At 41.9% G+C, this 25,449-nt stretch overlaps 1 protein-coding gene across 2 annotated transcripts in view; it reads right to left on the bottom strand.

Moving 5' to 3' along the window:
- Positions 1–25,449, bottom strand: part of ARHGEF3 (Rho guanine nucleotide exchange factor 3) — a 312,788-nt gene that overhangs the window by 104,964 nt on the left and 182,375 nt on the right. The window lies entirely within an intron of this gene.

Here is a 25,449-nt window from a genome sequence, read left to right as displayed (position 1 = left end):
TGCATGCCTCAGCTCATGGGGGGCTGGGGTTACGATTTCCGGGGTATTCCCTGGTGGGGCTCTTAATGCAGCCTCGTGGTCTGCTAAGGTGGGTAGACAGGGTGTGGACCACCGACGGGGTGTCTGACAGGATGGGGTTATTAAATCCATTTCATGCCTTGGGGTGGAAGGGGATAGTAGGGAAAAAATTGCAACTCCTAATGGGTCGCGACTAGAAAGTGCAAAGACTGCTCCCTGGGGGGAATCTGCAAAAGGCGGGAAAGAAATAACCCCGGGGCAGCATTAGCATTGCAGGAGGAGGGGAATTGGGCAGGGACAAGAGTGGGGGCGGGGGCAGAGGTAAGGCTCTGGACTTCATGAGGCGAGCAGCTAAAAGAAGGTGCCTCCTGAGCAGAGTTGAGGGTTAAGGGGTAAGGGAGGGGGCTCCCAGTGATGCTAGGCGCTGGCTCCATGGTGGTCTTGGCGGCCATGGCATCAGGTGGTGGACCACCTTCTGCGGTGCGCTCGCCCGGGAAGGCAATTATTGGGAGGGAGCATGGGGAAAGGGGGGCTGGGGTGAGGCTACCCAGATCGAGGCCAGCCGGCAGTGGATCATCTTCTCCCTGGGTGACCGGGGTCAAATCTAGGGCCTCAATCTCCGCATACACGGAGGAGAGGCCAACTCCTGCTACCCCAGGGGCCTCTCCTCTAGGGCCCACCTCAACGGTCGCCTCGGGGTTCGCGGAGGGTTCGGGTGGTATCTAGACAAAAGGAGCTTCCTCAGGGGTCTCGGAGGGGAGGGTCTATCGTGGAGGGGGGATTCTGCCCTCCAATGCCAGTCTGTCTTCCCCTCCCGACACCAGTGGATGGATCTCACTCATGGCCGTAGCGGAAGGCTCGATATCAGTGCCTCCCTTCCTGGTCTTCCAGGGGGCTTCCACATCAGATGGGTGCAGCGGAACTTGAGCCTTCCGCTTGCCTCGCTTCCCCTGGACTAGGGTCCAGCCCTCCATAGCGTCATCTGGGGGTTGGTTAGCAGGGGTCGTGTCAGGGGGCGGAGGCGATGGTTCAGGGGTTCGGGGGGGTAACGGGAAGGCAGCATGAGGGGCGGGGGGTTCTCCTTGGGGCGGGCCCTCTCCTATAGCCGGTAATATGTCTTTGCCACACCCTCCTCCATAGGCTCTACCAGATTGGTAATAGCAAGGGTGGGACTCCCTTGCTCGCCTGGGCATTGTAGGGAAGGTATTTCTTGGGCCCGGCCGGGAGCAGCAGTGGATCGAGTAGGAGGAGGGTTGGTTTCAGGTGCCAGGCGGCCAGGGGCATCGGCAACGACGGGGCTGACGTCCTGCCGGGTCTCGGGTACCCCTCCCTCCTGGGCCAAAGGGCAGTCTCTGCGGACATGCCCCGCTGAGCGGCAGAGGTAGCACCGGGCCTCTCCAGTGGAGTAAAAGACCCGATAGTGGGCTCCTTGGTAGGAGACTAGGAAGGACCCCTCGAGCGCCTCTCCGTCACGCACCGCCGCTGGCGGTAGAAGCTGCACTTGCCGGCGGAACAAAAGGATGTGACAGAGGGTGGGGTCCTTGCAGCCCAATGGGAGAGGGCTGATGACAGAGACAAATTTCCCCAGGGCGGAGAGAGCGGGTAACAGGGCAGCATTGGGTAAAAAGGGAGGAACGGCAGTGAGGATGAGGTGAACGCCCAGGTCTTCTAGCGGCTCTAGGGGGACAAACCTCCCCCCCACTGCCAGGCCCTTCTCCACTGCCTCCTGGGAGGCAGCCTCTGAAGCTAAAAAAAAAAACGACCTTCCTATACATTTTGGAGGCCGCCACAATAGCCGTGGGTCCTACCACCTTCGCCAATGCCTGCACGTATGTCTCCACGTGGGGCGAGGCGGGCACCAGGAGGCAACGGACACCGTGCCTCCTGGTCAAGGTGGGGAAGGGGCCCCGGCCGCTGGTGATGGTAGATGGAGGCAGTGGGTGGGCGAGATGACGAGGCGGCAGGCAGGGGGGAGCCTGCCACCGCCCGGCATACATCCTGGGGGCCGGGGGAGGGACGTTCGCAGAGCTGGTGGAGGGAACAGCGGGGGGAGGGCGCCACGGTCGATGACAAGGCCACAGCAGTGGGGGCAGCCCCTGCCATGGAGGGCCTAGTGGTTTTAGTGGGGCCCTTTCCTTTCTTCCTGCCCTGGCCTTTTCGGCCAGCTGGGGGTGGTTCCTAGAATCTGGGGGGGGCGGTGGACGTAGCAGTGGCAGTAAGCGCCCCGGTGCCTCCTGCTGCCGGTGCCCCAGCGGGGGCGGTGGCAGGTATTTTGGACAGTGATGGTGGTGGGGAGGGCTCGGGGGTTGGGTAGGGGGAGAGGTGGGGGAGGAACAACTGATATTGGTAAAGGGGCCTCGCCCCTCTCATTCCCAGCCATTGTGAGCAGGGAGAGACAGGGGGACACCGGAACGAGGAGTGGGGAGGGGGAAGCAGATTAACCGCTCCTCCCTGCTGGGCTGCAGGCAGGGGGGAGGGGGTGGTACCAAATGGGTTGGACAGGAAGGGGGAGGAAAAACAGGAATCGGGGTCTGGTGATAGGGGCAAGCTGTGGGATAAACAGTCCAGGTGTGTGTGTGTGGACCCACGCACGTTTGTCCAAAGAGTCTTGTTTGGTCGGCTGTTATGTCCAGTCCGAACGGCAAAGTTCAAAGCAAACAGCTGGATCCGAGGCAGATGGCAGGTTGCCAGCAGGGACAGACGGCAGGGGGGCCGTGACAGTTGTAATAATGTTGGGGGGGGCACCGATGGATCGGGGGCAGCTCCGTGCCACACCCCCTGTGCCGCCACAAACACAATTAAGCCACAGTCAAACTCCCCCGCACGAGAGTATAATTCAAAAAATTACTCAGTCATATGGCCCCCTCCACGATAATTTGTAGCTTCCCTGGGTGATTTCTTCTGTCTGCTATCTTCTTCTTCTCCAGCTGTGTTGGCTGTGTTCCAAGGCTTTCGGGAGGCCGAGAAAAATTGCAGAAAAGCTGACAGCAAAAAGGCTGGGTCTGAGGGCTTCCACTCCCCGCTCCGGATAGCAGGTCGGCAATCTTCCCCCGCTCCTCCGGGGGTTTCAGCTGAGGCAAATAGCTGCGCCCGGGAGCAGGCGTGGCGGGGGGTGCTGGCGGCAAGTTGGCAGCTGACCAGCACTCAACGGCAGAAGAAAACGGCAGAAAGACAAAACGAAACAAAAAAGCGTCTGGCCCGGTCGGGGGGGAGAACTAAGGCAGGCTCAAAAAGTAAGAAAAATCCAGGCCAAGGGGCTTTAGGAAAGAATAGAAAGCAGATAGCTAAGGAGCAAGCGAGGGACATCCCGTTTCCCAACAGGGAAGGCTCCAGAACAATCAGGAACCTTCTGGAGACAATTAAGACAGGCTGATTAGAACACCTGCAGCCAATCAAGAGGCTGCTAGAATCAATTAAGGCAGGCTAATCAGGGCACCTGGGTTTTAAAAAGGAGCTCACTTCAGTTTGTGGTGTGCGTGTGAGGAGCTGGGAGCAAGAGGCACTAGGAGCTGAGAGTGAGAACGTGGACTGTTGGAGGACTGAGGTGTACAAGCATTATCAGACGCCAGGAGGAAGGTCCTATGGTGAGAATAAAGAAGGTGTTGGGAGGAGGCCATGGGGAAGTAACCCAGAGAGTTGTAGCTGTTGCACAGCTGTTCCAGGAGGTACTCTCCACAGCTGTATTCCACAGGGCCCTGGGCTGGAACCTGGAGTAGAGGGTGGGCCCGGGTTCCCCCCAAGTCCTCCCAACTCCCGGTCAGACACAGGAGTCATCAACCTGGACTGTGAATTCAGGAAAAACGGCCAAGCTGAGGGCTGCTGTGAAGCTCCAAGGCAAGAGAATCCACCAATAAGCGCAAGACCCACCAAGGTAGAGCAGGAAGTTTGTCACAGTACTCTTTAGAACCGATTGTCTGACATAAGTCTGAAAACATTTATCTGTGAATTCTGTGAAATCAATTCACAATCTTCATAGCACCTTATATTATAACATGGAGTGAAGCATGCAGTCTAGAATTTCCAAAGGGGCCTAAGGGAGTTAGACACCTCATTGCCACTGAAAGGCAATGAGAATTGGGTATACAATTCCCCTAGACCTCTTTGAAAATCCCAGCTGTAGTGTTCATGGGATAAGAGGTGCATGGCTGAAGGACAGCTTTATAGTGGAGAATGAAATCTACTTAAAGTCTGGAAGAGAAATGCAGGTATCTTGTTACACAGTGCTCACAGAAATCTGGTAACTTTGTTTTAGTACAAATGTGTAAAGACTGGTTGCTTCTGATCAATATTGCTTTCTCTTTAATGAACAAAATCTGGCACTCGGCCACCTCTGTCAGAACTAAAGAAATGTACCCCCCAAAATTCTTTCAAACTTACCCTGCTAAGAACTTGTCTGCTTTGTTAGCTCAGGAATCTACATTTATTTTACTGTGTGTTATGTAACAACAGATGTGTATTAACGTTACATTGCAGGATATATTAACCACATCACAGGCATAAGTCAAACAGCTGAAATAAGAAGGTACAAAGGCCTTTGTGAACATGAGCAATCCCCCTGATCTCTATGAAACTAAATCACCTGTCTGATATTACTAGCACATATGGAAAAGATGATCACTAAGCAACAGATCCACTTACAATCTTATGCCTTCCAGCAGTACAGTGCAGCCATTTCACCCTACTGTATTTAGCATAACCTTTACATTGTTTTCATTGTTGTTCATTTAAACATTTACATTATAAATGTCTAACTATATATGCTGCCTTGTACACCATTTCCCCAAGATTATTTTCCAAATGAATGTAAATATTTGTATAACTACTTAAATTAAAAGCAAATCCATACTTTTCTATACAACTTATTTTATGATGACTTTTTCCCATCTCTCTCAATGACTGACATCAATCTATCTTCTAACATATTTCAATTAGATATATACTAACTGAGGGCCCATCATAAGATAAAGTGTAATCAATAAATCATGTGTCAGTTTTGGGTATTAATTCTATATTTCAGTGTCCAGACTATTATAAAGTGTGTATGTGGGAGGGGGTTGTTGCACTATTTCCCTTCCATAGTGCCGATTGATCTGAGTTGTTTTTTTCAGTTCATAGGAATTGTGAGTAACGCAGTTTGCGATTAACTGTGAGAGAGGCATATTCCCACCAAAAGGAGAACATCAGAACAGGGAAATCAACAGAACCCATTTCCCCACCCCCTGCAGTTAAATACCGCCTGATGCCACTTTTGACATGTAGAGATCAACATCTTTAAATTAGTGGGTAACATCCAGGTCATTTCAGTAGAAACTGTAAGTTTTTAATGATCCACCCAAAAGACAAGAATTTCATAAAAATTAGCAACATCCAGGAATTTGAAAAGAGGAAGCAAAAATCCTAGCTAATTGTGACAAAAACAGTATTGGATATATTGTGTGATGTTTTAATATTCACCTGCTAAAACCTAAGGCTGAAGTCCAAACTGAAAAATTTCAGTGTGATTTTCTGAGCCTGGCCATGATTTGTATTCATTGCTATAAATACCTCTGCTAGTACATTTTAAATGACCAATATACAAGTTTAGAGGTCAAAAGTCTTTGAAAGTTAAAGGTAACTATAGAAAACTGATTTAGACTTCATACTATTCCATATTTCTTCTAGTCCTCAACGAACAGCATGCATGCCTGGTGGCTAGTACCAGTGGAAATAATTTAACTAACTGATAGGTCTGAAACAAAACAAAAAATCTTACCATTATTTATGGAGTTAATTAGAATATTCAAAATAATAAAGATACTTTCCCATGAAAAAATATATTTATTTTCTTTTTAGTTTTTAAGATTCCTGGTTTGACTTTTGTGAAATATTTATATTTTTCTTAAGATTACATTCTGTGTAGATACACCCATTGTTTCTTATGTCATGCACTCATCTCCTTAAAGGATACAGACTTCTTTGCCTTCCTCACTGGAAGTTTTAATATTGTCTTTCAGGAAGCATACATCTGTTTTTTAAAACGGCTCCTCCCTAAACCTGCTAAAGTTGGCCCCTCAAATATATCAGGCAATAACTGGAAGTGCTGGAGGAGAAAAGGAAAAGAGATCATTTAAGATAGCTTGCTTAATTAAACCGAAAACTGTTACTACTTCCTCTCTATCTAAGTCCTATACATACAGTTAGCTCATTCACACCTGGCAAAAAAGGTGGTTCTGTGTCAATGCAGGAATTGTGTTTGTATTGTAGCTGCCTCCTCTAAGTGGGAATTTGAACATAGTGGCTATAAAATAGATTCAAGAAAATATAAAAATTAGATCACTGTAGCAAAACAAGATGTGACTCCAACAAAGGAGTGATGCCAGTAGTGATGATCCCTCAATCACCTTGGGTTTCTCAATCTCAATGAGCTATCCCCTGAGCAGACAAATGTAATAAAAAATAGGCATCCAGTCTGATTAGGATTTGCTTTTGGGCATTATCAGACATTTTTGGTTTACATTTATTTTCAGTAGTCTGTGGAAAAGCCTTGTGATTCATGCATATGTTTCTGACAATCTGAGCTGGAATCACTCAGTAAACAGAATCAACATTTCAACTACTAATTCAGCTGGAATGTCAGGGTCATGAATCCAGTCAAGCCTATGTACTCAGTGACTCATCACAGGAGTCTCATTTCTACTGCTTTTTTCTTGATCAGCTTTTAGTAGTGAGCACCAGTCACATTCTCATAGATGAGATCAGGTACATAACTGTCATATTTTGAAGAATGATAGTTTCCGTCATGCCGGATTTCCACACACCATGCACCATTCCTTAACTCTCTTAACATAGCGAATATTTTGCTGGAAAAGGTTACATCAAGTATCTTTGGAAGAAGAAATGAACGATGGACTAATTAATTTGACTGATAATTCTTTTGTTTGGAATGATACATTAAAACAGAATTCTGGAGAGGAAGTTGTTCGTTCTTAGTGACACACTGTTTTTCTTTTTATTCACAATAGAAAGATATCACCATTTTGAAATCTACAGTGAGGATATTAAATAGTACAACAACTGTTACATTGTGTTTTAAATTAAATTTCATCCTTGTTGTACATGCTGGAGCAGTGACAAGCTGCAAGCTCAGAGTTCTGCTCATTTTAGTAGAATTTCTTCTGTTGGACAGTTCTTGCATTACTGGTATAGGCTAAAAAGACATCCTGTAATGTCCTATTTCTGGAACATTTCCTTCAATTTTTTTTTTAAACAGTCTCAGCTCTCACAAGACTATTTCTAAAATCCTGGAAACTGTAAACATTTATTTCAAGATTCTCAACGTGACTTACACATCTCTCCTGTTTTAATAGATTTGGTTTTGGGATGGCTTACATCATTTCACTTAAGGCAAGCCTCCCTTTCACCTTCTTCAGGAGAATTAACAATTTTCTTCAAAGCTTTTTACAAATATTTATTCTCAGAACACCCATTTAAGGAGACAAGCAGTATGATCATTTTACAGAAGGGGAAACTGAAAGCAGGTTAAAAGTAACTAGCCCAAAGTTATGGAAGAAACCTATCAGAGCTAGGATTGTAACTCAGGAGTTCTTAGCTCTTAGTCCTATGTTAACCACTAGACAAGCATCTCTCTTCCTGGAGAGCTCAGTGAACCCCACCCCCTCTTTTGAGAAGACCAATACCACGGCTGTTTCAGTCTTCTAATGATTGCAGATAGCGTCCCATGCTCTCCACTGTAAACATAAGTACATATTCCTCCATATCATGGAGCATTGAAGCATGCTCAGAAGACATTATATATATAACAACCCAAACATAACAAACGCCTATGGGCAAGGTAGTCCTTAAATCTTGTGCACTTCCCCCGCCACCAACCAAAGGTGTGCTTCTTTGAACACAATAACATTTGTGAGGACCTCAAGATCCAACATGGTACCAAGACAATTTTCCACAGGCCTCAAAAACCTTGCACTCTGTTACATGTGTGCTCTAAGGAAAACCAGGAAAAATGCTGAGTCATTTCAGGTTTGCTGGAGATTAATTCGTATAAGCAACTTCCAGCATAATGCTGGAATTTCCTATCTAGAGAGTATCACGTAACTCAGAATATTGTTGTTCATTTCCATAAGGCTCGAGGAAATTGTATTCTGAAAGCTTCAGGTTACTTAAGACAGTTTTTCTTCCATTTAGACAGGGGAGTGTTTAGGCAGATTGTCTGAGCATTGCAGTACATCAATACAGAAGTTTCTTTTACAAGCTCGATGGTCAAATGACACAGTTTTGGTAACTCGTAACAGCTTATTCTAAGGAAGCCAAAAATATATTTAGCCCTTGTATCCTGTATGAGAGTCAGAAAAAGAAACTGACAAACTTACCACAGCTTACCCAAGTTACTATAGTAAAATAAAGTTAAAGGGTCTTTTCTGCAGTGTAAACTTACATTTTGTCCTTATTTGAGACTGCTTAGGATAAGTAATGAATTCTACACCTGGCATTGTTGTTGTAGCCATGTTGGTCCCTGGATATGAGAGACAAGGTGGGTGAGGTAATATCTTTTATTGGACCAACTTCTGTTGGTGGAAAGTATAAACTTTTGAGATACACAGAGCTCTTCTTCAGGTCACTCTGCTTCCTTCCCCAGACCTGAAGAAGAGCTCTGTGTAGCTCAAAAGCTTGTACCATCCACCAACAAAAGTTGGTCCAATAAATGATATTACCTCACCTACCTTGTCTCTAAAAAAAAAAAAAAAAAAAGTCTCAAATCCTGAAGGTTTAAGACTCTGGTTCAGCAAAGTACATATGCAATTAAGTAACTTTAAAAAATGGGAGTAGTCCTAATGATGTACTTAAATTTATACATGTGCTTAAGTCGCTTGCTAAATTGGGGCCTAACCAACTACATGGATTCGTAACTGTTCCCAAAGATGGGGTACTATTTAGTTATTTTTGAAGAATCCTTGCTCTTAATATGTTTATAGTTATATGTAAGAGAAATGTTATCAGCAAGGTGTACTCTAATATTAGTGAAAAGTATAGTGATTTGGGGCACTGTGGCACAACATAATGATATTTGTCCCAGAAAGCAAGTTTTCATTCAGTGCCACAAACTAAAACAGAAATTCACAAAGAATGGAACTGGAGGCTAATTCTAGAGTGCGTACTGTAGACCCTATGAACCAGAGATAGAGGAATTTGTAAGATTAGGAAGAAATTTGTGAAACCAAGGAACAATTCATGAGATATCGCTGCCTTACACCAACATATGTAACAATCAAATTAGTTCAGTTAGTTTAAACATTATAGCAATGAAGGCCCATACAAATGTTATGGGCTTGAGTCTCAGAAAGCTCATCCCTGAGGTTTGTGTATATTTGTGCATATTTGTGCACAGGCATATTCAAGCTTATTTTAGGCAACAAGTAAAATACCCCATTTGTGCACACTCGCAGACAGCGTGTCTGTCACGTGACCAACTTAGAAAACAAGTACTGTATCTGAAGTAGCGCATGAAGTTTAAATATGCTTATGGATCTCAGACCTTGACCTTCTGATAAGACCAATCTTTTGTCCTAATATGTCTTGTACCTTGTAATTTTTTCTCTTAAATCCTGATGTATCTGTTTGAACACAACTTGTAAGGCTTTGTGTTTAGAAAAGTATCTTTTTTTTCAGATTATTAAACAGTAAAATATCCATAATCTTCATCGAAAGTCTCACTTAAATCCTTGAATGATTGGTAGCTGTAGAGTGATCCTCTGATTCTAATTTACTGTTGGACCTGCACTGAAGGCTCATACATAATGTATCTGTTTTACTTCTTTTTGTCCAAGTTCTTTTTTCTTGATTTAGCTTCCCCGCCCTCTCCCCCAACTGATCTTTGTGTAACCAAGAACTCCCACATTTAACGATTAAGATAACATTTAGCCACTTGGACTGATTAATACCACACACACACAAAGTGCTGAGTCACCTGGAGTGTGACTTGGTAACATTTTCTGCTCTGATTATTTATGTACTTTAGAGTACATACAGTAGATTGTGTGTGCGTGTTAAATACTTGCTTAAATCTACTTCTGCCTGTGCTAACATTTAAAGTTAACTAGACTACAGTGTTTAGTATATCAGCCATATTTTTATGTTTATTTATATCTATCTAGACACTTATATGGACCTGATAATTGCATTGTTATTAATTTGTATTACAGCAGTGCCTAGAAGTCACAACCAGTTTAACATACTATTGTGTGAGGCACTGTATAAATGTGCAATGAGAGTCAGCTTCCTGAAGAGCTTACAATCTAAATGACAAGACAGACAAAAGATGGGAAAAAGAAAGCATTATCCTCACTGTGCAGACAAAAAACAGAAACAGAGGTTAAAGTAATTTTCCCAAGATTACACAAGCAGTTTGTGCAAAGCTAGGAATTGAACCCACATCTTCCACATTCCAGACTACTGCCTTATTTACAAGACCACTATTCCACTTCTTTGTAGTTTACGATCAGAATGTCAGTAACTAAAGTGTTCCTACTGATTTAATGGATGGGAAACACAGTTGGATCTGCAAACTGCTGGACCGATTTAGGTCTCGTCAGGAATAGCTCTGTTGGTGAGAGAGACAAGTTTTTGAGCTACACAGAAGTTGGTTCTATAAAAGATATTATCTCACCCACCTTGTCACTCTTACTACAGACAGAGATTTCCTTAATATACAATCTAAAATAACTCATACGCTACATTAAAAACACGCAAAGGTAAAAATCACCACCCAGTGTTCAATTTTTATGTCAGGGAATTCACAGGTGTAACAGCCGCTCACCAGTAACTAATATATGTTAGAATAATAGATGCAACAATAGAAAATGGAAGAACTCTGCCATGTCAGATCCCCACTGGCCTGGGATGCCACATTGCCCCCACATGCCAGGGGTGGAAAGGGAGGCTGACACAGGAGATACTAGAGCCCCTCTGCCAACTTTCCATCAGCAAAGAGTTCCCCTGCACAGCAGGCTTCTCCACTGGTCTGGCTTTAAGTCCATTTTATGTCATTTATGCAGCACAAAGTGGATTTAGTTGACCAGAGAATCTGGGCTTTTCAGAATATTTTTATTTTTGCATTATAAGCCACAGTCCCGCAGTTTCCAGCAAAAATGTTCAAACCAGCTTGAAGTCCTATATAAAAGGAGGCTGGTACCCTCAACCCTGTGTTAAATAGACAGCAGATCACAATTCAAACAATTTGGCACATTTCTGCACAATTGATATCATTCTGCACAGCTGAGTGTCTATTCATGAGAAGTTCAGAAATGAGCTGGTATAGAGAATGAACTACTCCAGGGGGGTAGTCTTGCCAAGTTAATACAGAGATCATTAAAAAAGCAGGATGAAGACACACACTCTATTGCCGCTACTCTGGACTTGGTCTATTTTTTTTTTTAAAGGAATTCTTTTGTCACTGCTGTCAATCACCAGACACCACAAATACAAACATTCAGTATGATTTTCAAAAAGTAGTACCCAAATATACTGTTGATGAATGTACACCAGAGGCACAGCACGGACTAGTGCACTGATCACAAGAAATCCTGAGTTCTAAACTTGGTTCTGCCACTGATTTGTCTTGTAGCCTTGGAGTTTTTCCACATCTATAAAATGTGGAAAACTACTCTACATCACAGGGATATTTTGAGGAACTAGTTACTGTTCACACAGCCTTTTGGAGATGCAAAGTGCTATAAATACTAAATATATTATTATTTTGTATATGTTCTCTCATTAGCACTTCACAGAGTAGAAGTCATGTTGTTTCAACTCCATGATGCACAAATTTTGAATAGTTCTTGACAATATTTTCCTCCCAGGAAAAAAAGAAGCCATTTTAATGCATATCAGCTTCTGCTGCTCTAACCCGCAAATGCAAGTTTCATTGGCTTATGCCAACTTTCCTTTCTAATAGTAAATAGACAAAATTTTAGCTGTAAATTCAGAACAAGAAATTGGTTCCTACACCAGTTTTCAAATAACCTGGGTTAAATGATAAGATTAATGTGTCAATCACTAGGGCCAAGGAATGGTTTTCTAGTTAATGGCAAAGTATGTTCCTTGCCTTGTGTGACAGTCCTTTTACAAGAGAAACTCTAATATTGCTATGAGTAAGTGATCTCTTCCACACTCCCATTTCTTACTCTCCAGCCCAATCATAGATCTTAACCAGAAATTATTTGAATGAATTTTAACAAGTGAGAAGGCTTATGTAAAATGGTACGCAAACCCCTATAAAGAGAATGGCATCATTTTGGTGTCTGCATAGTAATAGCAGAAGATGCCACAAACTCTACAACTAGTTATGTTTAGAAATGTTTCTTGGGATGACCTCATTCATCAGATCAAAAGCATTAACTAATCATTACTGAATGTATCATTTCTCTGATTCATGTACTATGGTCATTAAGAGGAAACTGGGGAATGCAAGTTTTATCAGTAAGTCCATCCATTGTGTATTAAAAGCTTGCTGTATGTTTAATGTTGAGTTACTACTTAAGATTACCTCATACATGCCCTCTCCTATTCCTAGAAGTTTCTTTAACTACTAAAAAATTGAATATCGTGAAGAGGAAGTGATTTTTTTAAATAGTACTACAAGTAGTATGTATTATTTAATATGAATAATTCAAACTTTTCACAGACTGGCACATGGGTTCGCGGCACAACTGATGGATGAAAATTTATTAGAGTCCTACCAATTTACTATTTATGCTTTTCTTGCTAACCCAAACACAATAAGAGAAAAGTAGAAAATCACAGGAGGGATTAAAGTCTACCAATGATACCTGACCCTACAATTGAGGAAATTAATTGTGGGACATACAGCTCACCTAATCCTAGTGGATAACTCTTGCTCAGGGGGAAAATATCTTAAAAAAATTTAGACAAAATTACAACATTAAACATACTACATCATACATTACTTATTCAGGATCAGGTTAACTGTCAAAGAACCTGGCTAAAGGTTCTGGCTTGCTGTCTGGGGAGGAGTCCTTCTCCTCTGAGGACACAAAAAAAGATGACCAAATTTCTAAAATATCTGGCCTCTTTTGGGCACTTCTCTTGCATACTTAATGCAAAAGCTTTTCCATTACAAGGACAGTTCATATTGTACTGTCCTCACAATTCTATAGGAGGAATGACATTTTTTTCCCCAATAACATGCAATACAAAGTTACACTGCTTAGCACAAGTGATGTGTGGCAGGGGCATGTGGGGTCATGGACTGAGCATGCTCAGTAACGCTGCTGAAGCCAGCTGCCCTCTTCCCCCTCCCCCCCCCGAAATATCAGCAGGCACAGTTATTTGTTGTTCTGTTAGAAGTATAGATCCTTTACTGGATCAGGAAAATAGATTTCTGACCATGTATTTTATAATCAGCGTAACTTTCTGGGCACATGGGCAAGGATCGCCAGTAACATATCTAATCCCATTTATATCCCAAGAAATTGGTGCCCAAATTCTTATTCCATTTTCCTCTTGATTCAAAATGTATCAGTCACTTCCATGTAATTTAGTTCTTTTAAATGGCTCACCTGGTAGACTTTATATTAACTAGCAGTTGAAGGCTTGCATAATTTTTGTTGTTTTTTTTATATGCCTGTTTAAAAAAATGCAGATAGAAAATGAATGATGTATTATGCAATTTATGTATACTTGGCATCTGGATAGTGTCACACATGAACAGTTTCTATTCATACCTCAGTATATTCTCTGAACTCACCAGGAGAGAAAAAAGAGGCAAACTGTTAAAACCAACTGCTCTTACTGACACACTTACCTTTCTGCTTTAGCACTTAAACAACCACTACAGCAGAAGGGAGGCATCACCTCTGGCCTAATTGTTTCATGACAGTAAACTATAATAGGAAAAACCAGATCTGCCATAACACAGTAGTCAGGGTATTAGATAATGCCAGAGAAGTCCCATTGATAATCAACAATGTTAAAAAGCTGAGATCATGTTACACAGATCTGTAGAAGTAACAAACAGCTTTTAAAACAAGACTGAAATTTAAACAGAGATAAATCAAACCAAAGACTCCTGAACTTCATGGCTCACCCAGCACTATTTAAGCATGAGAGAGCAACAATTATTAATATATGTTAAATTATTATTATTTACATAAGGATTTAGGATTCTAACTAAAGCAAAATTGGTGCCGTTGCTGCTGGACCACAAGGGCTCTGTGAACCTCTGGGTCTATGCAGCTGAAGAGGCTCAACGGGAAGCAAGAAGAAAATCTTATGTGGCTGTCCAAGCCTGCTTTCTTTTCCATATAGAATTATATGCCAAAGTTCTGTCTTATGATATGCTTCTGGTCAGTTAAAACCGATCTGAAGTTATTCTTTTCTCTCTCCCTCCCCATTCCTCCATTTTATTTATTGTTTGGTTGGCTTTTGTTTTTAAATAGGCTAAAAATTACATTTTCAAAAGTGACATGGGTATTTAGGAGCCTAAGAATGAATTTTTCAGAGGCACCTAAGTCACTTTCTCAAAAGTGACTGAGGCACTTAATTTCAATGGGAATTAGGCATCTAAATACCTTTGAGGACCTGGGGTTTAGGAGCCTATGACACTTTTGAAAATGTGACTTAGGCACTTTTAAACATTGTACTCTAAAGTTCATTGGAAGTCACCTTTGAAAATTTTATATTAATATATTAAGGTTAAACAATTTGATTTATGTTTACTATTAAAGCAGAGAGAGAAAAGAACTATCTGGAATATTCAGTCCACATTTCAGATTCCACAATGCGTCATTCATAGACCTATTATATAAATAACAAAAAATACAAATCTCCAGTTATTTGTATTCCCACCATTTTAAATTTAAGGGAAAAAGAAATGAGAATCGTGGATTATATCAAAAATCTTAAACCCAAGAATTTTGTCAACTAAATTTTTTCACCAGAACAAATAGCATAATCTTCTAAATCAGATGTTCCACAGTTTTATAGTCTAATTGCAGGATATGTCCTAGTCTTTGCCACTACAAAGAATATTTTATTAGAAAAATTCCTGACTGTTTTTTTCCATTTCTAAATGACAGAAGGATCAGAGGTTTCACTTTGTGATTTACGCTTTGTAATTAGATTCTGAGAATCAGTATATAATGCAACAAAACCTTTATTGCACTATAAATCAAGATGAGAGGTGGGTGGGAGGTAGATGGTTTGATTTAGCTACTAATTTTGACATTTGGCTGTATATCTGTGTGCCTAGATATTAAAATAGGAGGTGCAATAGAACATTAAAAATAAAATTAAACTAGAGATCTTCATAAAAGGGGGTAGGAACAATGAGTTAGAACGCATGTGAAAGTGGACACATAAGACTCGGTTTTATTTTTAATGTAGAAAGCGTGAATTTCAAGCCCTATGATTATGGTCCAGTTGTTTAATTTTATTTCTAACTTCTGCACAAGTGTTTTTCATAGCACCAAACAGCAACACTTTAAATAAGAGAGCAACAAGTACAGTTTTTATTGCTTATCTTTTGTTAAACAAAAGGGAATTAGGCATTTATGCTATTCAGATTTAGCATATGAAAGAGAGAAAACAGGCTTTTGCATATTAGTCTTACCAGTATTGCTCAGTCTGCTAGAGACGCACATCACTCCCATCTTTAGAAATGATCATTAGAGCAATCATAAGTGACAATTTTCATGAAGGTTTGAAAATATTACTGTTCAGTAACTCATATCTTTAAGCAATATCAATGAATGTATTTAGAGAACTTCTGCAAAAATAAAAATCCTCTTCCTGTTTAACATTTCATTTTCAAATATTCAACAACTGAAGTCAGAATTTGATCCAAATATTGAGGAGCAAGAAAATTTACTGATTGAAATCGGCTTTCATTACTAGAGCAACATTGCAGGATCCTTCTGATCATGTTTTATAACTGTTCAATGGAGAACTTCACTGCATAGACTATACAGTAAACTGTTTTGTAACTTAGTAGTTTACTCAGCACATTTGCAAGTTCATGACTTACTACTGCTCAGTGCAGAGAATTATACCTTACATTTAACCTTACTTATGCCTACATTTGTATTTGATATTCACTGTAAGGACCTGAAAAATGATTACTGCTTAATATGGATGGCAATTCAGCTTAATAGGGAAGCCTTCAAATCACACAAGAGCAAAGAAACAGGACCATTCTGACATTAAAAACATAAGAATGGCCATACTGGGTCAGACCAAAGGTCCATCTAGCCCAGTATCCTGTCGTCCGATAGTGGCCAATGCCAGGTACCCCAGAAGGAATGAACAGAACAGGTAATCACCAAGTGATCCATCCCCTGTTGCCCATTCCCAGCTTCTGGCAAACAGATGTTAGGGACACCATCTCTGCCCATTTTGGCTAATAGCCATTGATGGACACATCCTCCATGAACTTATCTAGTTCTTTTTTGAACCCTGTTATAGTCTTGGCCTTCACATCATCCTCTGGCAAGGAGTTCCACAGGTTGACGGTGCATAGTGTCAAAAAGGCACATTAAAACAGAAGGAACCTGTCTCAAGAATATTAACAAAGTCTCTATTTTCTGTGCTACGTGAGAAAACATATGAACTACTTTACCATAGTCTTATTCTGGTTTTAGTTTGCTTCTTTTACATCAGCAACACATGGTGAACCACCATACCGAATCTTTCAATTGCCACATTGGGCAGGTGAAGCAAGCTCAGTCCCTGTTCCATACTAAATGTAACAATAAATAATACTTTGCATTTTCATAAAACCCTCCATAAGAAGATCCCAAAGCTCTTGAACATTAAATGAAGGTATTCTCTCAGTAGTCCTGAGAGAAAATAAGTATTATCCTCATTTTCCAGCTGGGAGAACCAAGGCACAGGAGGGATAACTCATTTGTCCAAGGTCATATAGGAAATCTGTATAGCCAGGAATATAACGGGACTTCATACTGCTAGACTTCAAACTGACCTTCAAGGGTAGTTTTGAGGTTAAGTGCCTCCTCGCTATTCTTTGGGCCTATTCAGCAACTTGATGGTCTCAGCAAACTGCATTGTTAGTATTAAAATAAAGTCTGTGGTTACAATTGTCAATCAATTGATTTAATAGGGAGAAAAGGGAATCCATCTAGGTATCTCTGTTAAGAAGATTCTAGTGTAGTAATGAAAATATTTCAGAACATCACATTACAATGTACTACATGAGCTGTCCAAAATCAAAGCAAATTTAATCCAATATATAGTAAATCACTGTATTATTCTATGTACTCATGATAGAGCAAAGTAAAGTACAGTCACACACGGAATTCAGTGAACATCTTTCAGACGCGTAGGCAGGAAATAATGGGACGTGTCAAACAGAAGCCCATCAAGCAGATAAAGGATTACATTTTGCTTTGTCTACCACCACATGTATCAGTACTCACAGAGCCTTGTTTGAATGACTCAGAACTGACTGGTCTGATTTAGATATCAAGCAACTACAGAACTTTTGAAAACAAAGATAACAGGAGGAAATGATTCTGACTACATTGCCTTATTTACAAATATATTCTTTCTTATTTCAGAGTTCCTTTTGCAGTTTACAAGCATCAACATTTACATTCAGTGACAAGCACTCACTGTACTACTAATAATTGTACTTAGGGTTTATATCATACTTTATATTTTCAAAGTACCATACAAACAGCTAGTCACAATATGCAATTTACATTTATAATGGAAAAGGATTAAAATGCAATGTTTATCAATATTTACAAATTTCTTTTTTTTTTTTTAATTTCTGTGCCAATTTCTTGGGGGTTTGCTGTCATAGATCATCTGCAGTCCTCAACTGGAACCTGTTTGGGGTCCTGTAACAGAGTGGCTTCCCCTCTAATGGCTGGAAGGCCTGGGACTAGCAGGATTACTAAAGAGGCACACCTGGGTTGGATCAGGTAATTCCCTGAAGGTGGCTGCAGTGAAGGGGGAAGCTCAGGAAGCTGTGGAGAGTGAGGTAAGGGGCCTGCAGGGAAGACCATGAGATCAGAGTCATTGACCCAGACAGGGAGGCCTGGAAGCAGCTTTCTAATGTGCTGTGGGGGGTGCTCGGCTCCGGGCTCTGCCCCAGGCCCTGCTCCTACTTCTTCCCCCAAAGCCCCACCCCTACCCTACTGCTTCTCTCCACCCCGTTTCTTTCCTCCCCTGCTCTGCCTCTTCCCGCCTCTGCCCCCGAGCGCCTAGCCCTCATTCCTCCCCCTCCCCCCCATGCTGCATGATGTGGAACAGCTGATTGAGATGGGTGGGAGGTGCTGGGATGGGGAGGTGCTGATCGGTGGGGCCACTGGCAGGCAGGAGGCATTAGGAAGGAGCGGGAGGAGCTGATCAGGGGGACTGCCAGTGGGTGCTCAGCATCCACTGTTTTTTTTCCTGTGGGTCTCCAGCCCCTGAAGCACCCATGGAGTCAGCGCCTATGCCTGAAAGTGACCCTGATCAGGCAGGCAAAGGACTATAGAGGCCCAAAGCAGGAAGGCCTGCGAGGAGGATGTCAAGGTTCCTCCCCCATTCTGAGTTCTAGGGTACAGATGAGGGGACCTGCATGAAAACCTCCTAAGCTTACTTTTACCAGCTTAGGTTAAAACTTCCCCAAGGTACAAATTAATTTTATCCTTTGTCCTTGGAATATCCTCTGCCACCACCAAACTCTAACTGGGTTTACTGGGAAACGTAGTTTGGACACGTCTTTCCCCCCAAAATCCTCTCAACTCTTGCACCCCACTTCCTGGGAAAGGTTTGGTAAAACTCCTCATCAATTTGCATAGGTGACCACAGACCCAAACCCTTGGATCTGAGAACAATGAGAAAGCATTCAGTTTTCTTACAAGAAGACTTTTAATAGAAGTAAAGGAATCACCTCTGTAAAATCAGGATGGTAGATACCTTACAGGGTAATTAGATTCAAAACACAGAGAATCCCTCTAGGCAAAACCTTAAGTTACAAAAAAGACACACAGACAGAAATAGTCATTCTATTCAGCACAGTTCTTTTCTCAGCCATTTAAAGAAATCATAATCTAACACATACCTAGCTAGATTACTTACTAAAAGTTCTAAGACTCCATTCCTGGTCTATCCTCAGCAAAAGCAGCATACCAACAGACACAGACCCTTTGTTTCTCTCCCTCCTCCCAGCTTTTGAAAGTATCTTGTCTCCTCATTGGTCATTTTGGTCAGGTGCCAGTGAGGTTACCTTTAGCTTCTTAACCCTTTACAGGTGAGAGGATTTTTCCTCTGGCCAGGAGGGATTTTAAAGGGGTTTACCCTTCCCTTTATATTTGACAGAGGAAAAGAAACTTTGTGCTGTGTGGACAAATGGAATTTGTTTGGGATACTGAGTTTTATATGAAGTTTATTTTATATTTATAAACCCAGTCTCCAAGTTGAAGTATTTTTACCAAGAAATTAAATATTTTATTTGAACAGTCCAAGAGGGGAAACTGAGACAGGCTGTCGCATGTAACCAGAGACCTCAATAGGCCATGAAGGTAGTGCACAGTAGGTAGCCCACACCAGTTACAGGACCTTTATAAGCATAATTTAAATAAAACAAATTCAGCAACTGCATCAAAAAGAGATTAAGATTAGAATCTGGTAGATTTTACTACAGAATGCAAAATAATAGTTATGGGAAAACCATGGTGTATTTCTTGTAAAAAACTGCCAGAGATTGTGGCTTGGGTGATCAGGCCTACTGGCCTATACCAGAGTCTGGAGCTAAGCAGGGGAGCAAGGCTGGAGTGGATTGGAGCTTAGCAAGAACAGGGGTAGAGCAAGGCAGGGAACAAGGCAGGTGCAGGACTGGAACAAAGTTGGAAACAAGGCAGGCACAAGAGTGATTGCAGCTACGGGAGTAAGCATTAAGCAGCCCTACCTGCTGCGGCTGCTAGCCTTAAGAGCATGCCTGCTGGTTCCTTCGAGCTAATCAGGCATGACCGCTAATCAGGCAGCTCTGTTGCCGCTCACCTGTGTTCATCAGTTTGCCTGGAAACTGAGGTTGCTAGTCCCAGGTTCAGCTAAAGGCCTTCATTCCTGATAATCTGTGCTTCATGCACACTACCTCTAAATGTACAATAGACATTGTTATAGAGCTTTAGAGTTGAATTGAACAGTTGAATTAAAACAGTAAGTCATTTATAACTTCCTAAATTCCACTGAACTTGACATTCATGTCTTTGGAGCCTCATTAAATATTGGAAGAAAACGCAAAAAATAGCATAGGCCAAACCCTGTAAAAGGAGGAAATCAGTTGCTTTAACTTCAAGTACTTCAGTGTAATAGGTATGAACTTTTTTCTTAAAACAGCTTTAGTAGTATTAAGAATCTTTTCTGTAGACTTTTGCCCAAAAATAATCCTGCTGCACTCAGATAAAAAGATGGAGCTCAATTAATAATGAACTTTTCTCAGAGCAAAGAGCTGTAAAGATACTGGAAGTCTGGTGGATTTAATCACTGGATTTCAATACATAACAGAAGTTTAATACATAGAATAGACTGGGTCAAATGTTTTCCATAAAAACTGTTTTTCAATGTAAAATCATTTTTTCAACTATTTTTCACAAAATGCATTTGCTTTCTAATTAAAATTTGAAAAGGCTGAAAACCAAAAGCTTTCTGGCTGAAAATGAAATAGTTGCTTTTTTGGTCAGTCAAAACAAACATTTTACCAACAGTTCTACTATACAGTCTCACTTTTCTAAAAACCGTGATTTCTACTGCCTCAATAATAAAACTTCAACCGTTTCAGTGTACGATATGAAATGATTTCTCACTGTGTTGATCACTGATTAATTATATTCAGCACGATTCCTTTCCTGCATTTAGCAACCACACTAAAACAGTTTTATTTTTAGCAGCATCGCTCTAAAGCATTCCTCTATACTCTACTGGCATCCTGGGCAACCTGTAGTGATGATCCTCTCATCTCAGCATTATATATTTACAAGATGAGGTCTTTATGGTTTTGAAAACAGTTTACCACAGTGCAATTTAGCTTCTTATATGTTGTGCAGGATTTTGTAAGATTTCTCAACTTTTAAGAAAAAGCTAATTGCACTGTCCTGTGATATTATGTGTCATATTCAAAAACAAATTTTCTGAATTGCAGAAATTTATCTTCTGTCCTCATTGATTGCCATTGCTTTTTTAACAGCTTCTACCATGTTCTCTACAACTACACACTATCCCTCCAGCCTGAATATAAAGGACAATGGGCCCCTATGCTCCCCAATTGTAGAAATCAAGCTGAAATATGGCAGAGTAGTATGCACAATGGTGAGCTGCAACTACATGACAGAGTACCACCTCCAGGTAGCTACTGGCAGTCCCTCTATGCCAGGGGTGGGCAAACTTTTTGACCTGAGGGCCACATCTGGGTATGGAAGTTGTATGGTGGGCCATGAGTGCTCACCAAATTGGAGATTGGGGTGTGAGAGGGGGTGAGGGCTCCAGCTGGGGGTGCAGGCTCTGGGGTGGGGCCAGAAATGAGGAGTTCAGGGTGCAGGAGGAGGCTCTGGGCTGGAGCAGGAGGTTGGGGTGCAGGCTCTGGATGGGGTTGGGGATGAGAGGTTGGGGATGCAGAAGGGTGCTCCTGGGCTGGGTTTGGAGCATGGGAGGGGGATCAGGGCTGCAGGCTCCAGGTGTCGCTTACCTGAAGCAGCTCCTGGAAACAGCGGCATGTCCCCCTGCCAGCTCCTACGCGGCAGTGCAGCCAGGCAGTGCTGCACACTGCCCCGTCTGCAGACACTGCCCCTGCAGCTCCTATTGGCCACAGTTTGGAGACAGCGCTTGGGGTGAGGCAGCATGCAGAGCCCCCTGGCTGCCCCATGTGAAGGAGGTGGAGGGGGGATATGCTGCTGCTTCCAGGAGCCGTGCGGAGCAGGGCAAGCCTCTGACACCACTCCCCAGCTGGAGCGCCGGAGCAGGGAAAGCCCTCGACCCTGCTCCACAACAGGAGCTCAATGGCCGGATTAAAACATTTGAAGGGCTGGATGCAGCCCCCGGGCTGTAGTTTGGTCACCTCTGCTCTATGCCAACAACATGCTTTTATGGCTAAATATAAATGGGGAGTATGTGCAGATGGAAGGGTGAGTGTCAGTGAGAAACTGCTTAACAGAGATGTTCTCCCATCAAACTGTTGTACATGATGCTGGGAAGCACTACAGAAGTTTGATGCTGCTTTTCAGTCTCTACCACTTCAGAAAGAAAGGTACTATGCCTGGGGAGGCAATGACAGCTTGTCTCGTAAGTGAGTTCTGCGTCCTAAACTGGGGATTGGAAAAGATCACACAGTAAATCTGTGCCAGAGCTAAGAATTAGCCTCCTGAATATCGATGCCCTGACTCCCAGTCCAGTGCTTAAAATACTGCACCATATGTCCTATCAGTAAGGCACCAGATCCTGCAATGTGCCAAGAAGCTCTCTGAAGAATCAGATACTTAATTATCTTACTTTTCACTGGAGCTGCTACTTCCTCTATCAGAGAATATTTGGTCATTGAATGTACTTTTTTTTACGGTGTGCATGCACGCGCAAATCTACAAGGCATCAAAATTCTGGAAGTAAATAACTTAAAGCTAGGAATATCTGCAAAGAACAACAAGAGGTTCATCAGGTTAAAACTTTCGCACCTATGCACTTTGGGTGAAGTGAAGAGATTTGTTTCCACAATAAAAGGGAGTACAGGGTAAATTCTGCAAAGGCTGGAATGTGTCTGAAATCCATTACCTTTTAGGGATTGACTGAGCCAAAATTCACAATGGCTTCTGACACATGGAGCTCTTAAGGTTTCTTGGGCTATACAGCAATGAAGGCTTCATCTAATTTTGAGGGAGAAATCTCCCTTCTCCTGTAGCCAAAGAATACAAATTAAATCACCCTCTTTCTAATGGTATAGACTCTGACTGCTCATCTTAATTCACTTATCTGGTAGTTGGACTCTTGGGAAACAGTGGAACTTCACTGAGCATATTCAAGGAATCCCATGATGTTCTAACATGTAGGAAGTGGTGGGGCCAACTTTGCTTTAAGGAATGGAAAAAATAATTAAACATCTATAGCTTGCCCAAACGATGACTAAGGCAGGCATACTAAGCATCTGCAAATAGATGAGGAATGTAAACAGCCCAGAGACAGAAATAAAGATTTAAAGTTTAATTGGACAAATTATTGATAATACACTGTAAGGAACAATGTTGACTTAAGACTTCATAGATCTTTTCTTTTTTTCCTTACAATTCTGTGAATCAGTCTTCTGTATCAAATTCCATGAGAGTTAAATTTGCTCACATCCCTGAAGAGGGCAGAAGCACTGGGAAGTTTTTTCAAACTTCATCACTCAGACTTCTTTTTCTCTTAATAAACTTGAGCTTTTTGACCAAACTCTAATCTGATACAACTATCTAACCTTGTAATCTGACAAGAGATAAACAGAGACAAAGCAGGTGAGATAATCTTTTATTGGACCAACTTCTGTTGGGGAGAGAGACAAGCTTTTGAGATACACAGAGCTCTCCTTCAGGTCTGGGAGAGGTGCTAGGGATATGTCTACATTGCAATTAAAAACCCGTGGCTGGCCATGCCAGCTGACTCGGGCTCACAGGACTCAGGCTTAAGGGGCTGTTTACCTGCGGTGCAGTCAGGCTTGTGCTGGAGCCCGGGCTCTAGGACCTTGCAAGATAGGAGAATCCCAGAGCTGGGCTGCAGCCTGTGCCCAAAAGTCTACATCGCAGTTAAACAGCCCCTTAGCCCAAGCACCACAAGCCGCACTCAGCTGGCATGGACCCCTGCAGGTTTTTAGTTGCAATGTAGACATACACTTAGGGATCATTCAAGGTGAAGTGTCCTGTTAACACTCCGGTAGTCATAGGACAAAAAGGCGGGAGGAGAGGGAGTGGCTACAGATTGTTGTAATAAGTCATAAGTCTTGTGTCTTTATTAAAACCATGATTTTTAGTGTCTAGCAAACTTATCAATTTAAGCTCCCAGGCTCATCTGTAAAAGTGTTGACCCACAGGGGATGTGGTGTTTTTCTCTTATCATTTTCGTGTGTCACTTCATTTGAGAATGTAGCGATTGTCTGGTTTCAGCCACATAGTTGTTGTTGTGGCATTAGTGCACTTGATGAGGTAGACCACATGTTGTGATGGGCATGTGTAGGACCCATGGATCTTAAAGTGTGTTGGGGGGGTGGATCATTGTAACTGGCAAGATATGTCTGCAGGTTTTGCATCTGTTCTGGCAGGATCTGGTGCTGCTTTGAGTTGGCGTGTCTGGTCTGTGGGGAGCTTGCTTCTGACGATGAGCTTGGAGAGGTTGGCGGGTTGTTTCAAAGCCAAAAGAAGGGGTTCAAGATTTTTCAGGATGGATTGTAGTTGCTTGATGATACCCTGTATTAGTTGAAGTGGGGGGTGGTAGGTGACAACTAGGTGTGCAGAGTGTTTAAAAAAAAAAACTTCACCAATGTAAATTGTAATTGATTCACCTCCACACTTTTGATCTCATGCCAAAATGCTTTAGAATAAAACTGGACAAAACCCATGAGGATTTTATTTATTTATTTTTAAAGAAAAATAAGAATCTAATGACAACCCAGTGCAAACTGCTAAGTAGTTTAGGGTCAAGACTAACCTACTCAAACCATCATAATCTGCTAAATTTGAAACTGAATTCTAAATATGCACTTTTAAAATAAATCTACTACTTTGAATTAACACAACTGAAAACACACACACACAACTGCCAGAGAGGTTGACATCATTGATGCTACTGTTGAATTAACATGTAAGTAAACAAAATGAGACTGGTTCATTGTAGCTCAGTTGGAAGCACGGACAAAAATCACCAATGCTTGTCAACTGAAGCAAGACAAAGAAACTAGGAAGGAAAGAAAACTTTCAGGAATATAAAGATGGTGTTATGAACACTGGAGAAGTAAAAAACAAGTAGCCTGAATTTTATGGTTATAACTGATTCAAAATGTTTATTTTTAACTGTGTAACATTTTTAGTACAAATTTGTTAAACAAAACAAATGACATCAAAAAAGAAATTTCAGTGTGTTAATAAAAGTGGAAGAAAGATGACAGACAAATGTCATCCTTGAATCTGTAGTTGGACATTTTCTTGGTCTTTTGCGGGGTGGAGGGAAGGTGCTGGGTTTTTTGCTACTTTATGATTTTTCTAATTTCTTTTAATTTTGTTTCTTCTTTCCTTCAGGGCTAGGTCTGCCTTCTGACATCACATGAGCTAGGCAATCTGACCATGCACAACAACACTGGATTGATAAATTCCAATAAATAAAAGGGGTAGTCATGTTTTTGCAATTTTGTTACTATGTGAAATGTGATTTTAACATAGGAAGCTTTTTTAAAATATA

The sequence above is a fragment of the Lepidochelys kempii genome, chromosome 7 (genome assembly GCF_965140265.1).
Source record: "Lepidochelys kempii isolate rLepKem1 chromosome 7, rLepKem1.hap2, whole genome shotgun sequence".
Classification (NCBI taxonomy): Eukaryota; Metazoa; Chordata; order Testudines; family Cheloniidae; genus Lepidochelys; species Lepidochelys kempii.
This window is presented reverse-complemented; position numbering and strand designations above follow the sequence as displayed.